Raw genomic sequence first — 15,471 nt, forward strand, 5'->3', positions numbered from 1 at the left:
GCTCTCCCACCACAGCAAATCCTATTTTCTAGCTCTTTCCCTGTATCCTTTAATATTTTTTCCCCTGAAGTATTTATTCAAATTCCCTCTTCTTGGGGATTACAGATTACAAGAGTGCTGCAAAAAAAAGACTGAAATTCATGCTTTCAAATGCTTTTTATGGAAACACCAACAACTTGCATTTATATAGCGCCGTTAACGTCGTAGGATGTCCCAAGGTGCTTCACAGGAGCGTCATCAAACAAAATTTGACACTGAGCCACATAAAGAGATATTAGGACAGGGGTAGGTTTTAAGGAGCGACTTAAAGGAGGAGAGAGAGGTCGAAAGGCGGAGAGGTTTAGGGTTCACCAGTAAATTGCCCATGGCATTGCCTTCAGTCAGTAGATGGGTATAAATTTGTGACAGTTGACATAGAAAAATGAAATGGGAAATGCTGACAAAAAAACATGACCAAACATCATAGCAATAGGAAGTAAGGTTCGTGGAGAGGATGAGCATACCCTACAGGAGCTTTTTAATAATATATAGATTTTTGTGGGTATTTATAATGTAATTAATACACTGTTTTCTTCCCTCTGCCTTCCCTACAACAACTTGCATTTATATAGTGCCTCAATGTGCAAAATTTCTCAAGGCACTTTACAGAAGAATACAAAGAGGAATGGATCCCCAACAATGGGAGACAGGTTAGGAGAGGTGACTAAAGGTTAGGTTGAAAAGATGGGTTTTGAGCAGGATTTCAAAAGAGAGCAGAAAAGTAGAGAGGTTTACAGAGGGAGTGCCAGAGGGTACGGTTGAGGTGACTGAAAGCTTTATCACTGATGGTGGGGTGAAGGGAGAGGGGGGATTATCCTAAACCACAAATTTCCTGTGGTTGAGACTGCTAGCAAAGTGTTCGCAGGCCTCTCTGAACCAGTTGTCAGGGCCATCAATGAAACTGAGATTGCAGGAATCAAAGTGAGTCCTGTCGTTTTATTGTGGTGTGGAGTGGTGTTCCCATGTGTCATCACTGTGCTGCCTTTTTATATTTTAAAAGGAGTTGCAGTCCCATTTTTGTGTCAATGCGAAGTGGTTTCAGGTGACCATCAATGAGAAGGTGGCAGTATAACTTAGGAGTCAGGCCAACAATCTGACTAAACTAAGAGGTCTCAAGTAGATTGTCTCAAACTCCTTGGATTACAAAACAAGTGCAGCATGGCTTCCACCTGTTGTGAAGCTGCACTTTTGAAGTTCCCGTGTGATCCATTGGACCTCCTGGGAGCTTTGTAGACATTTTTCTCAAACCTACTTCTCAATGTTTTCAAGGGGCAATTCCGCAACGGGGAGCAGCACTCGCAGTGAGTGAATCTCTAGGACTGGTGGGCATGCAATGTGTGATTTTCCATCTGCGGGGCCCAAAACAGGTTCTAAAACGAAAATGTTGCCCTGGAAATTCCTGGAGCCCCATGCAAGTGCAGTGGAGCAGAACCCCTGCTCGCCCTTGCCCAAGGTCAGGGACCCCTCCCCCACCCCCTCCAATTCCACGGCTGACACCTGCAAGGAACATTAGCAGCGGTTGACCTGACCCAAACCGATCGCCCCTTCTATAGCAGAGCAGAGTACTCCCAACAGCTAACAGACTAATGCATTAAAATGACCACACTGAGGCATTCTTTAACTATCATTTAGCTATGGGCTGTGCACTCACGAAGTTCTGCCACATGTTCCCTGCCAGTGCTGCTGGTTTTGCTCGTGCTTATTGTGTTAATGATCTTGCCATAAGGACCCTGCGTTCATCAAGCCTCATTGTCAAACGGATTCAGCAGTACAAACATATGAAGGAACAAAGGAATGTGCAAATTCACTTTTACCTTGGCACAATGATCCCAGGGTTCTTAATGGAAGCACAATTGTATTTTTAGCTCCGTCACTAGAGCAAGCAGAAGGATTTGTTCCAAGCCTGGTGACATTGCATCTGTTATCACTCCAGAAACAGTAGCATTTGTCCAAGCCAGGAAGGTGAGTGACTTGGAGGGGAACTTGGAAGTGATGGAGTTCCCACAACATTGCTGCTTTTGTTCTTGGTCATAGAGGTTGCGGTGGTGGGGGCGGGGAGGCCATTAAAGTAACCTTGGTAGGAATGATGAGAATAAAGATGTAGAACACTCGCCCATTGAATCAATGAACATGACCGGCTCAGTGCGGTATTGATCCAAGTCGGCCAGAAAGATCCCAGGCGTGATTTTCGGTCAATGCCGAGTTGAGGTGGTGGTTGAGGTGCTACAATTAGGCCTCAGTGCCTTTAGGCGAGGAAGGAGAAAAACCCAAGTACCCTTCCTGATCACTATCCAGGGATCCCTGCAGGGAAGCCAGCACTTGTGGACATCGAGTGAGGGCAGCTGCGTTATTGCTCGCGGTTGAACACTCAGGGAATGAATTTCCGCAGTGGGGTCGTCCCACCCAGCCGGCGTTTTCCCGGTGTTTCCACGGCTCTTCCACCAAAGTTACAGTCAGAGAGCGGGAGACCACCCCCCCGGGGAAATTCACCGCTTACTGCCTAGGCCCAGAAATAGGATCACTTGGCTAGAGACAAAGGGCAGTCGGTTGCCATTTAGGGTTGCCAACCCTCCAGGATTGCCCTGGAGGCTCCAGGAATGAAAGACTAATCTCCCGGACACAGCTACGAGCAACCCAGGAAAAAAATTATCGGGGCAATAATAAATTTTTAAAAAATTTTCTTTGAACACTTTCGTTTATTAGTTATAAAAATATCAGACATGGGAAAATAGGCTGTTTGACTGCCAGTGAAGAATTATCCAATCGGGTAATGAAGAGTCTACTCACTTTACGATTGGTGTAGGAAGCTGATGCACCGTGAGGATGGACATGTCGGGCGACCAATGATGGGAGTGTGAAGGTGGGGCAATTTGAGGCAGCAGGTCATGTATTGAAACCTCCAGGAATATGTCCAACCAGAGTTGGCAACCCTATAGCTATTGCTTCGAATCCCAGCATGAGTCACAGGAGAAGACGGGGCGGTGCTTAAAATGAATGGATGGAAAATGGTTAACGTCCCCACAATCCCCCCTGATGTGCAGCCAGTGAGCAAGGTGCAAACATGGAAAATGACCCCATTTGTGTCAAGAAATTCGATCGACGACCTGTTCTAAAGTTACTTTTCACTGATTTCTATTTGTGTACTTTGGGTTGATGGAGCGGAAGAATCTGAAAAGCAGGAAAAATGTTAGAAATGGACTAACAAGCAAATAAATTCAGCCCCTATAACAACCTAACTGACAAATGAGAGCAGCCTCCTCTTGAATTGTGTCAGTGACAATGAAGCCCTGGAATTCCCTCCCTAAATCTCACCGCCTCTCCACCTCTTTCTCCTCCTTTAAGACGCTCCTTAAAACCTACCTCTTTGACCAAGCTTTGGACAAATGTAAGGAGTCTTACAACACCAGGTTATAGTTGGACTATAACCTGGTGTTGTAAGACTCCTTACATTTGTCCACCCCAGTCCATCACCGGCATCTCCACACCAAGCTTTGGGTTATCTGTCCTAATATCTCCTTATGTGGCTCGGTGTCAAATTTTGTTTCATAACGTTTCAGTGAAGCGCCTTGGGACGTTTTACTATGTTAAAGGCGCTGTATAAATAAATGCAAGTTGTTGTTGTTGTCAGGGGTGGGAAACTGGTCACTGATATAAATTTTATTGCATCATTGAACAGCTACATCATTTATCGACTGACGTAAAACTGTGAGCCGTTGGTCACAAAGGGGTACTTCAGGCTAAATGTTGCAGCAGTGACAAAGCAGACTCATCCCTCCATCTGGATTGTCCTTTCAGATCTCCTTCTCCACCATTCACAGTTATCAACTAGATCAAATACATGATGTGGAGATGCCGGTGATGGACTGGGGTGGACAAATGTAAGGAATCTTACAACACCAGGTTATAGTCCAACAGTTTTATTTGAAAATCACAAGCTTTCGGAGGCTTTCTCCTTCGTCAGGTGAAGAGTGGGGTTCCTTGAAGGTTACCGCATTTATAGTCAGAGAACAATACCTGGTGATTACAGATAATCTTTCCAACTGCCCGTTGTCAAGGCAATCAAAGTGTTCAGACAGAGAGATGTTGGAAAGATTATCTGTAATCACCAGGTATTGTTCTCTGACTATAAATGCGGTAACCTTCAAGGAATCCCACACTTCACCTGACGAAGGAGAAAGCCTCCGAAAGCTTGTGATTTTCAGATCAAATACAGAAACTGCTTGAAGGGTTAAAGAGCAGTCAGACATGCGTGAACATAGTGCATCTTTAATCAGTTTAATGCCAAGCCTCGTAGTGCTGGTAGAAAAATGCTTACATTGCAATCTTGTTATAATCTGCTAATTAAATTCTCCATGGTAAATAATTTACCCTTACAGATCTGTACCTGAGAGAGTTATAGCTTTATTTATTTTTTTAACTCTTTACAGACCAGCCAAATATCTACCAAATCCTCCTGCTCCTCCTTACACATTTTTTTTTTACTCGAGCTGGGAAAGTTAAGGGGTGATCTGGTGGAGGTCTTCAAGATTATGAAGGGTTATGATGGGCTTAAAAAGTGATACATTGTCAGTGCGACAGTAACAAGAGGACCCACATTTAAAATAAACACTAAGAAGAATTAAAGGGTTGGGTAGGAAAAATTCTTCACACATAGGGTGATTAGAATATGGAATTCTCTGCAATTTGTTGAAGCCAATTCCATAAATTCTTCTAAAAACAAGATAAACGGTTGTTTGAAAAAGAGGGATATTAAAGGGTCTGAGAAGCAAGTAAGGCAGTTGGATTGGACATCAGCACAGATTTGATGGGCTGAATGGCCATGTTCTGTGCTGGAATATTCTATGATGTCAGCAAAGTAGAGAAAGGCTGCCTGATAGTTCAGTGAAGTAACTCACCGTGTTGTGCGACACGGACCCATACAGGCCAGGAGTGTTCCAGATTCAATCCCCAATCTGTGTTGAGTAAGCTGATCCCAACCGGGATGGGAATGGGAATGGGAACGCTTTAATTATCCTCAGCATCGCAGGGCAGCACAGAATACGGCCATTCAGCTCATCAAATCTGTGCTGATGTCCAATCCTTCTGCCTTCAATTGCTCCGCCTCCACACTCCTGCCATTGGTCGCCCAACACACCCATCCCCGCAGTGCAACGCCTTCCCACGGCCAATTGGAAAGCAGATAGACTCTTCGTTACCCGATTGGATGATTCTTGACTGCCCTGTCCAATATTTTTATAACTAGTTAATGAACGTTCAAAGAAAATTTTTTAAAAACCACTATTTTTTATTGGCCCTGTGAGTTTTCTCCTGAGTTCCTTGCTGCACGTTTCCCGAAGATTAGCCTTTAATTCCTGGAGTCTCCAGGGCAATCCTGGAGGGTTGGCCACCCTAGTGAGCCTTGGTGGTGGAGGTAGACAAGGTATTCAAGCATAGACTGTTCCACAGGTTTCAACAGAACTGAATGTCGGGTGCGTTGTATAACGGGCAGCAAAAGCAAATTCGCCTGTTTTGCGTCCCCGCCCTTGTCCAATTTCACCCCCTATGTCGCTCCGTGTGTGCACATTAGACAATATTGTGCGTAACAGTTGTATTGAAACACAGGAAGAACAAGAAACGGACGCATGAACGCTCTTCAACAAGATGCCAGCTGATTCCCGATTTTCAGTGCGTACCAGAAATGCAGTTACCTATGAATATTTTATTGAGATCATTATTTTGTTGCATTAGAGAGCAGCATCATTTATTCATACACATAAAATTTTATTCCTTGGTCCTCACTGAGACACTTTTTCTCACCACAAAGCCTTTCATTCTGATGGGAGTCTGTTAGGCGCAAAGAGCTCAGATCTGCACCGTTTAGCTAATGGTTTTGAAGTATTTTTCATGAAATCAGATCTTTCCTTCTGCACTGGCACCAGACAGTGTGGTGTGAGCATTCTCAATCTGTTCAAATGCAAGGTACATGTCAGGACCAGTGATTTACAGAAAGTAAACTAATGAACGGTGTAAGCTACATATTGCATGAACGTCATAGTCACAATATATTTTGAGGAAGGCATCGGTCCTCGCTGTCTATTCTCTCTTTACTCGGAGTAGTCAAACTATTTCTCTTTGTGGACTACTTAGGTGCAAGCCACATATCGGAATGGAAAAAACTGGGTAGTGTAGAGGTAGTGTTACTGAACTAATAATCCGGAGACCTGGACTAATAATCCGGAGACCTGGACTAAAAATCCGGAGAATGTGAGTTTAAATCCCGCCATGCTAGTTTGAGAATTTGAATTCAGTTTTAAAACAAATCCAGAAACAAAAAGCTGGTATCAGTAAAAGTGACTGTGAAGCTGTCGATTGCTGTAAAAATCTAACTGGTTCACTAACGTCCTTTAGGGAAGGAAACTTATTGTCTTTACCTGGCCTGGTCCATATGTGACTCCAGTCCCACACCAACTTGGTTGACTCTTAACTGCCCTCTGAAGTGGCCTAGCAAGCCACTCAGCTGTATCAAACTGCCTCATGCAGCAATTCAAGAAGGCCCACCACCACCTTCTTAGAGCCACTAGGGATGGGCAATAAATGCCACCTACATCCTGAAAATTAATAATCAAAAATCTAAAATGCTGGGTGCCCGCATGCTGAGGGCTACAACATGGCTGAGGTGCCCAGCACACCACAATGCAGGTGGGGAACGCTAAGGGGGCCCTGGGAGTCTGCACTCAAGCTGAGTGCTAAGCTCATTATGTAAATTAAGCAGTTGCGTTTAAAAGAAAAGTAGATTTGAGCCAATGCCTGTTGGCATCTTGGCCTCCTGGCACTCCTGCCTTGTGTGTGTGATGCTCCTTCCCCCAAATTATGGAAATGAGCTGACATTGCCTCATCTGGCAAGACCGGCTTACTTGAGCGCAGGTGTATACAGCACCAACAGTCCTTAGCACAGGGCACATGATCAGTTGCATAATGTTTAAATCAATGTTCCTAAGCTGCAGACACTAACAGAACTAGGTGTCCTGATCCAGAAGGTGCCGGGTTTGAACTCCACTCCGGACAGTCCCATGAGCAGATACTCTGGCTCTGATTCTGGGTTGACAGCCAGTGGATTGTGTGTCCATCCATCCCTCCCTCCCTCATTGTATGGCTGTGGGAGCCCACAAAACCCTCCTGCCACATGGGACAAACCAGCCTATCGGCTGGTATAAAGATGGTTACGGCTGTGGAAGGAGTGTTCACGTCGCGGCCTGTCAGACTGTTAATCAGCCCGCGAATCCTTCCACTACCTCACACTATTCTCCAAGGGAAGAGCGTGAAGATACGAAAACAACTCACTGTTTTACTCAGCTGGCCCAGTGGGGGAACTTATAGGAATCTTATTATCTTTAGGTGATATTTAATTTTTTTCCCCAAAAAATATACTTTATTCATAAAATTTGCAACAATACATACAATACAGTTGTCATATCACATTCCAAATGTACACAATACAGATTATATAATTTGCAGGTCACATCAAGTACAGTTCAATGAACACATTGTACATAATTACAGTTTATGACACTCTAGGGTGCCTCATTGCATTACTCTCAATACAGATTATTGATTACAGATTCATTACAGGTACATTACAGATCTATTTCAGGCACATTACATCAATTTGAATTTTACATTCTGCCCGAGGGGTTTTTTCCCTGATTGCAGCCCCTCGGTATACAATGGTGGGAGGGCTCTAAAGGGTTGTCTTTCCCCACAGAGCCTTTGCGGCGGTCGCACCCAGCTTTAGTGCGTCCCTGAGCACGTAGTCCTGGACCTTGGAATGTGCCAGTCTGCAACACTTGGTCGAGGACAGCTCCTTGCACTGGAAGACCAGCAAGTTTCGGGCAGACAAAAGGGCGTCTTTCACCGAGTTGATGGTCTTCCAGCAGCAGTTAATGTCTGTCTCGGTGTGCGTCCCCGGGAACAGCCCATAGAGCACAGAGTCCTGTGTTACGGAACTGCTCGGGACGAGCCTGGACAGATACCACTGCATCTCTCTCCAGATCTTCTTTGCAAAGGCACATTCCAGAAGGAGATGGGTGACAGTCTCGTCTCCACCGCAGCCTCCTCGGGGACAGTGCGCGGTGGCACTGAGACTCCGGGAGTGCATGAAGTCTGATGGGAAGGGCCCTTCTCACCACCAGCCAAGCTAGGTCTTGGTGCTTGTTTGAAAGCTCTGGTGATGAGGCGTTCTGCCAAATGACTTTGACAGTCTGCTTAGGGAACCAACCGATAGAATCCACCATCTCCTTTTCCCGCAGGGTCTCGAGGACGTTACGTGCGGACCACTTGCTGATCGCCATGTGGTCAAAGGTGTTTTTCTGCACAAACTTTTCGACGAAGGACAGGTGGGGCGGAACGGTCCAACTGGACGGAGCGTTCCGTGGCAGTGTGGCCAGGCCCATCCTTCTCAACACCGAGGACAGGTAGAACCTCAGCACGTAGTGACACTTTGTCTTTGCATACCAAGGTCCATGCACAGCTTGATGCAGCCGCACACGAAAGTGGCCATCAGGGTGAGGGTCACGTTGGGCACGCCTTTCCCCCCTTTCTCTGGAAATTTGTACATCGTGTCCCTGCCGACACGGTCCATTTTTGATCTCCAGATAAAGTGGAAGGAGCGAGGTATGGGCCAGACCTGCGCCACGTACAGCAACACCGAGAGCACCTCGCACCTGATGACTAGGTTCTTGCCCACGATCGAGAGGGATCGTCGATCCAACAGTCCCAGTTTCTGCTTCACCTTGGCAATACGCTCCTCCCAGTTTTGGTGCACGCCCCGGCCCCCCCGAACCAGATCCCCAGCACCTTCAGGTAATCCGACCTGACGGTGAAGGGGACAAAGGATCGGTCGGTCCAGTTCCCAAAGAACATGGCCTTGCTCTTGGTACGACTTACCCTGGCCCCCGAGGCCAGTTCGAACTGGTTGCAGATGCTCATCAATCTGCGGACCGACAGCTGATCTGAGCAAAAGACGGCGACGTCGTCCATGTACAGGGAGGCCTTGACCTGAGTGCCTCCGCTGCCTCGTCACCCCTCTTATGCCCGCATCCCTCCTGATGGACTCGGCAAAGGGTTCGATGCAACACACGAACAAGACGGAGGAGAGAGGGCAGCCCTGCCTGACTCCAGATTTGATCGGAAAGCTTTAAGTTATTTTCCTACCCTTTTAAGCCTCTCCAACCCACCATGCCTGACTGAGACGGTGGAGAGGTGACATTGCTTCCTTGGAGCAGATCGTGGTAGTTTGTGTGCAAACTTCAAATTGCGAGGTAGAGTCCAGGTCCAACAAAGTGCCCTTCAGCCAGTGATTAGTAAGTACATGAGCATGAACCAAGGGTCGAAGTTTCAGGTACAGCATTGCCAGATACAAAGTAAGGCTCCCTCCTCCCTACTCCCTACTGCACCAGTGTGATTTGTTTCTCCATAAGAACATAAGAACATAAGAAATTGGAGCAGGAGTAGGCCAATCGGCCCCTCGAGCCTGCTCCGCCATTCAATAAGATCATGGCTGATCTGATCCCAACCACAAATCTAAAGAACACAAGAAGTCGGAGCAGGACCCGGCCACATAGCCCCTGGGCCCTCTCCGCCACCCACAGGGCATTGACTGATCCGAACTCAGCTTCATGTCCAATTTCCTGCCCGCTCCCCATAACCCCTAATTCCCTTTACTTCTAGGAAACTGTCTATTTCTGTTTTAAATTTATCTAATGATGTTCCCACACCAGTGGCCCAAGGCCTCACTGAGTGACATTGCATCTTAGTCCTTAATTATGAGCAATTTTGTGTTGCGAACTTGTGTTCGTTGGGACCTATTTTAAGGCTACTTATTTCACTCAGAATCTTTACTGCCGAGAGGGGATTTTCATCGAATCCTGAGCTGGATTCATGCCCAGGTTCTAGGAGTGAGAAGAGAATATTCCAACTGGCTGGGTTACCCTCCCCAGCACCTTTCTAATTTACTCCAAATAATTATTTATTGATTATCAGAACTGCTGTTGCTTTTTCTTAATGAAATATAATCAACATAAAGTACATTCAGTGGATGGAACATGTTCACTAAACTTGGTAGCCTGACAATTAAAGTGTTAAAGAGCCCTGTCTTCGGAGCTGGGAGATCCAATTTAAGCCTCATGATAAAGAAATGATTACTAACGCAAGATAGGTGATGACAAAAATAACAGTGTTTGAAAGTGGAATTCTTCCTGTAGAGTTTAATGTTCCTCCTAGTGCTATTCACAACTACATATATAAATGCTTCATAAAGGCAAAGTTCTTTGCTAATGTGATTTCATCCACCTCTCATTATTTGTTGTTTTCAAAGCATTAATTTTTTTATTTGCCTGAAGTCCTGAAATAATAACCTCACTTACATCATGTCCAGGTCAGCTCCAACAAGTAGAATAGCTTGTGTAAACTCTCATCACTTTCCACGCAACTGTTAACTGTGAATTCCTTGTGCGATGTCACAAGGGAAAGATCTATAATTTGCCTGCTGTTCACGATCTGTCAAAAACTATCAAAAAAAAGTTACTTGTGTCGGGAACTTATGTTGCCTTTAATGTTTTATTGTGAAGATAAAACATTCACACAGGGAGGTCCAACATTATGTGGACTCAAGTGCAGGCCTAATTCCATCTCTAAATTCCTGAATGTGCACCATTAGCTTGACCAGTTTTTCAAGCATGGAACAGCTTGATGTTTCCAAGCAGAAGCTTAGCCATCCTGACACTGGGCCCGATGTTGCCATGGCAGCAGGGGGGAGGGGGGGGCGATTCACTTACCTGGTCTTCCGGGTTTTCCGCTGCTGAGCTGCGCGGCGGGTGGGCTGCGCATGCACAGAAAGCTCTGTCAGCTGGAGGAGCTCTATTTAAAGGGGCAGTCCTCCACTGACAGATGCTGCAACAAACAGGAAAAAATTACAACATGGAGCAGCCCACGGGGAAGGCTGCTCCCAGTTTAATGATACCTCACTCCAGGTATCATTAGATGTGGTGAGGAGGAGGGGGAGGACAGAGATCTTCCCCCCCCCCGGCGGGCGGGAGGAAGCGGCCTGCCTCTGCCACCAAGAAGGCCTGGCTCGAGGTGGCAGAGGGGGTCACCTGCACCACCAACATATCGCCCACCTGCATACAGTGCAGGAGGCGCTGCAATGACCTAAGTAGGTCAGCCAAAGTGAGTACACTTACTCATTCCCCTGCACTCCGTCTGCCACATCACCGCCCCCACCCCACATCTCCTTCTGCACTGCCAATACTACTCTGTCACATCACCCCTCACACCCACTCAAACCTCATCCTCATCTTACCTGCACCTACTCACCTCGCCAGTACTCATCCCGCCACTACCACTCAACCCAATCCTCATACAATCTCATGGCTCTATCTCATACTCACCCTCTCATGCATCTGTTTCACAGTCAGCCTCACTCAACCTGCCACTACCTGTGCTGCAGCCACAGGGCATGCATCACATATGTGCAGTAGGCAGCGTAAGGCAAACGTGTCGTGAGCATGAAGGGGATGCACAAGGTTGTTTGAGGGTTTGTCATGGTTTTTACTTATATTTGATTTCTGAGCAACTCACATTACATATTATATTGGCACCACTACTGTCACGTCTTTGCGAATCTTGTCTGGTTTGTGCAATAATGCCCGTTCCTGAGGATCACAATGAAGACCCACACCTGATGCCACCCATTGTGTCACTGCAGAGTGGGTGTAGGTGTATTTGCAGGGCTCTTCTGTGCAGACGACTGAGAGACATCGGTGATGTCCCCGGTGGCACCCTGGAAGGATGCGGAGGAGAAGTTGTTGAGGGCAGTGGTGACTTTGACAGCGACAGGTAAGAAGACGGTGCTCGGGCCAGCCGGGAGCAGCTCGGCATGAAGGAGGCTGCAGATGTCCACGAATACATGTGGAGTGACTCTGAGCCTCCGTGTGCACTGCTGCTCAGAGAGGTCCAGAAAGCTGAGCCTCAGTCTGTGGACCCTGTGGCGAGGGTAGTGCCCTCTGCGACGCATCTCTCTCTGCAGTTGCCCTCCCTCCTGCTGTGCAGGTGGATGTGTCACAGCACTCTGTTGTGGAGCTCCACGTGTCAGAGGTAGACAGCGTGGCCGGCGAGGCTGGTGATGCTGTTTGCCCTCCGAGGAGGTCATGACTGCAGCTACGGCAGCCCCCATCCGGGAGATGTACATCTGAGGGGGTCCGCAAGGTAGGTACATGTGTCTGGACCCCGGGGTAAGTGTGCAAGTTGGTGAATTTTGTTGTTAGGAGGAGGGTGGTGGAGGCCAAACTTTGTCCAAAGTGACAGAGTGGCCTCCTGCAATGAGTGAGGGTCTCTCCCCCTCCACCTGTCAAATGGACCTTTGCAGCTGCCACGGGCTGATGGCTGCAACACGTCCATTTGAACTGGGAGTGTTTCCCCCAGTACGGGAAACAGTCCCAGTTGTTTGTAAAATCCCAACCCTCCTAAAATATCACATTAATCAGGTCTGTAAACGACCTGAAATACAAAAATAAATACCTTAAGTGGCACCCCGCCGGCTTTAATTGCCAGCGGGAGTCCCACATGCGGGGGCTGCGCGCTCATGTGAGTGCGTCAGTGGGGAACCCGGAAATGGGGCGGGTTGGAGCCGGGCTCCCGACCCACCCTGGGAATCCCCGATTTTCGTAGCCCCCCCCGCCAGGAACGCACCCGATCGCGGGTGCTAAAATAGAGCCCACTGTCTCTGCTGGTGGGAGGTTGATGCAGGGTGATCACAGTAGCATCATGGTGGGATACTCCCTCTAGCGGCTAAGTTATGAAAAGCAACCAAGCTATCCCCAGGAACACGTTCAAGGTTTCTCACACAGAATTAACTTTATTTCAAAAGGTCAATCATTATGAATAAACAAATTACTAATCCAAGCAGAAAAGCAGTCAAATATTGATCAAAGATACAAGTAATTTCTTAAAAGGAGAAAAACTGTACATTGATTTACATATTGATGGTGTCGTGGTGTATATTCTTAACATGGCATTTACAGGAGCTGCACTGACAGTGTCATTGTGCATATTTGTCTTTAATTAACTGCAGCTAATTTTTAATATAAAAAAGGCATAGCATGGTTGAAATCCCTGACAGTCCCTTCCATTTTGTTGCTGGGCTTGATTTCAAAAGCATTTGGAAAATTTCACAGCCATTACCAATGTTGAAACACAACTTTTGTGATCTTCGGGAGTTATAGTCAGCTGAGATGTATTGGCGGCCATACACATGCCCAGAGGAACCCTACTAAGTGCCTGTTAAGGTTAGAGAGCTATTGGATCAGGTCCCTGATATGTAACATTTGGAAAAGGCAAATAAACCGGGACTAGACATTTTTCACTTTTTTGTCTGTAGCCTCTGGACGGTTGGTGGGAGGTATAGAGAGCAACCCAGCAAATGATTGGGAGCCAACCAGAGAATCTACAACCACCAACTCAGTGGCATTTATATTAATATTACAGCTTGCAGAACCTAAATATGAATGTTTGAAAAGATAAGCGTGAAAGATGGCTTAATGATGCAGCACATTGGCACACCAACACATAGAACCATCAACACTGGACACCAACACATAGGACCATCAACACTGGACACCAACACATAGAACCATCAACACTGGACACCAACACATAGGACCATCAACACTGGACACCAACACATAGGACCATCAACACTGGACACCAACACATAGAACCATCAACACTGGACACCAACACATAGAACCATCAACACTGGACACCAACACATAGAACCATCAACACTGGACACCAACACATGGAACCATCAACACTGGACACCAACACAAAGAACCATCAACACTCGACACCAACGCAAAGAACCATCAACACTGGACACCAACACATGGAACCATCAACACTGGACACCAACGCAAAGAACCATCAACACTGGACACCAACACATGGAACAATCAACACTGGACACCAACACATAGAACCATCAATGCTGGACACCAACACATGGAACAATCAACACTGGACACCAACACATGGAACAATCAACACTGGACACCAACACATAGAACCATCAATGCTGGACACCAACACATGGAACAATCAACACTGGACACCAACACATGGAACAATCAACACTGGACACCAACACATGGAACCATCAACACTGGACACCAACACATAGAACCATCAACACTGGACACCAACACATAGAACCATCAACACTGGACACCAGCACATAGAACCATCAGCACTGGACACCAACATAAAGAACCATCAACACTGGACACCAGCACATAGAACTATCAGCACTGGACACCAACATAAAGAACCATCAACACTGGACACCAGCACATAGAACCATCAGCACTGGACACCAACACATAGAACCATCAACACTGGACACCAACACATAGAGCCATCAACACTGGACACCAACACATAGAACCATCAACACTGGACACCAACACATGGAACAATCAACACTGGACACCAACACATAGGACCATCAACACTGGACACCAACACATAGAACCATCAACACTGGACACCAACACAAAGAACCATCAACACTGGACACCAACACATAGAATCATCAACACTGATGCCTTGAGTAGGCAGCTGAGTCACAACTGAAAATCTCACACCTAACATTTTCCCAATGATAACAGCTCTGCTTATTAGACCCAGACTAACAGGACAGTTTATGTTTTTCCCTCCCTCTGGTGAAAGCCTCGCCCAGTTTAAAGGGGATAGTTTCACTGATGAGGGAAGAGTGCCTCTGCTGCTCAGACCCATATTCCAACTACAAGTCTGAGCATGAACGAGGTACAGTCAGCCAACACCAATGAACAAATGGGTGAGGTGCAAGACCACAAGGAATGCTGAGGAACATATGTGGTTTCCAAAGCAGCAGCTGGATCACACACGTGATTGCTTGTGAGATACCCGCTGTCCAGTATTCGCTGCCAGCTGAAGTGAAGTCTCCAGCAGAATCAGCTGCTTCATTCCATTATGTCTCACCCCTACAATAGGTGCAAAATAGCAGCAGATGAATTGGAAAAAAGTCAGACAACAGGTGCTGCTGATGATGAACAGAATGTGACAACTGAATCCAACAAAGCTTGTGATACAAATGGAAATTGGGAGGGGGATGAAACACAGCTCACAAAGTCTGGTGCGATACAGGGTGTTGACAGGGTGAAATTTTGCTTCGAGAATGTAACCTTGTCAAGAGATCTGCGTCCTTCATGTTAACTTGGAAGGCGGGGAGGGTGATGGTGACGTGAAATAAAACCTCACAGCTTAACTCAGATCCTATTGTTCAGGACCAAACTGAATGCTATTTTTAACCAGCTGAACTGTGAACTTAATATCGTTGATAGCAGTTTTCAATACTCCAAG

This window comes from Heptranchias perlo, chromosome 32, assembly GCF_035084215.1.
Source record: "Heptranchias perlo isolate sHepPer1 chromosome 32, sHepPer1.hap1, whole genome shotgun sequence".
Classification (NCBI taxonomy): domain Eukaryota; kingdom Metazoa; phylum Chordata; class Chondrichthyes; order Hexanchiformes; family Hexanchidae; genus Heptranchias; species Heptranchias perlo.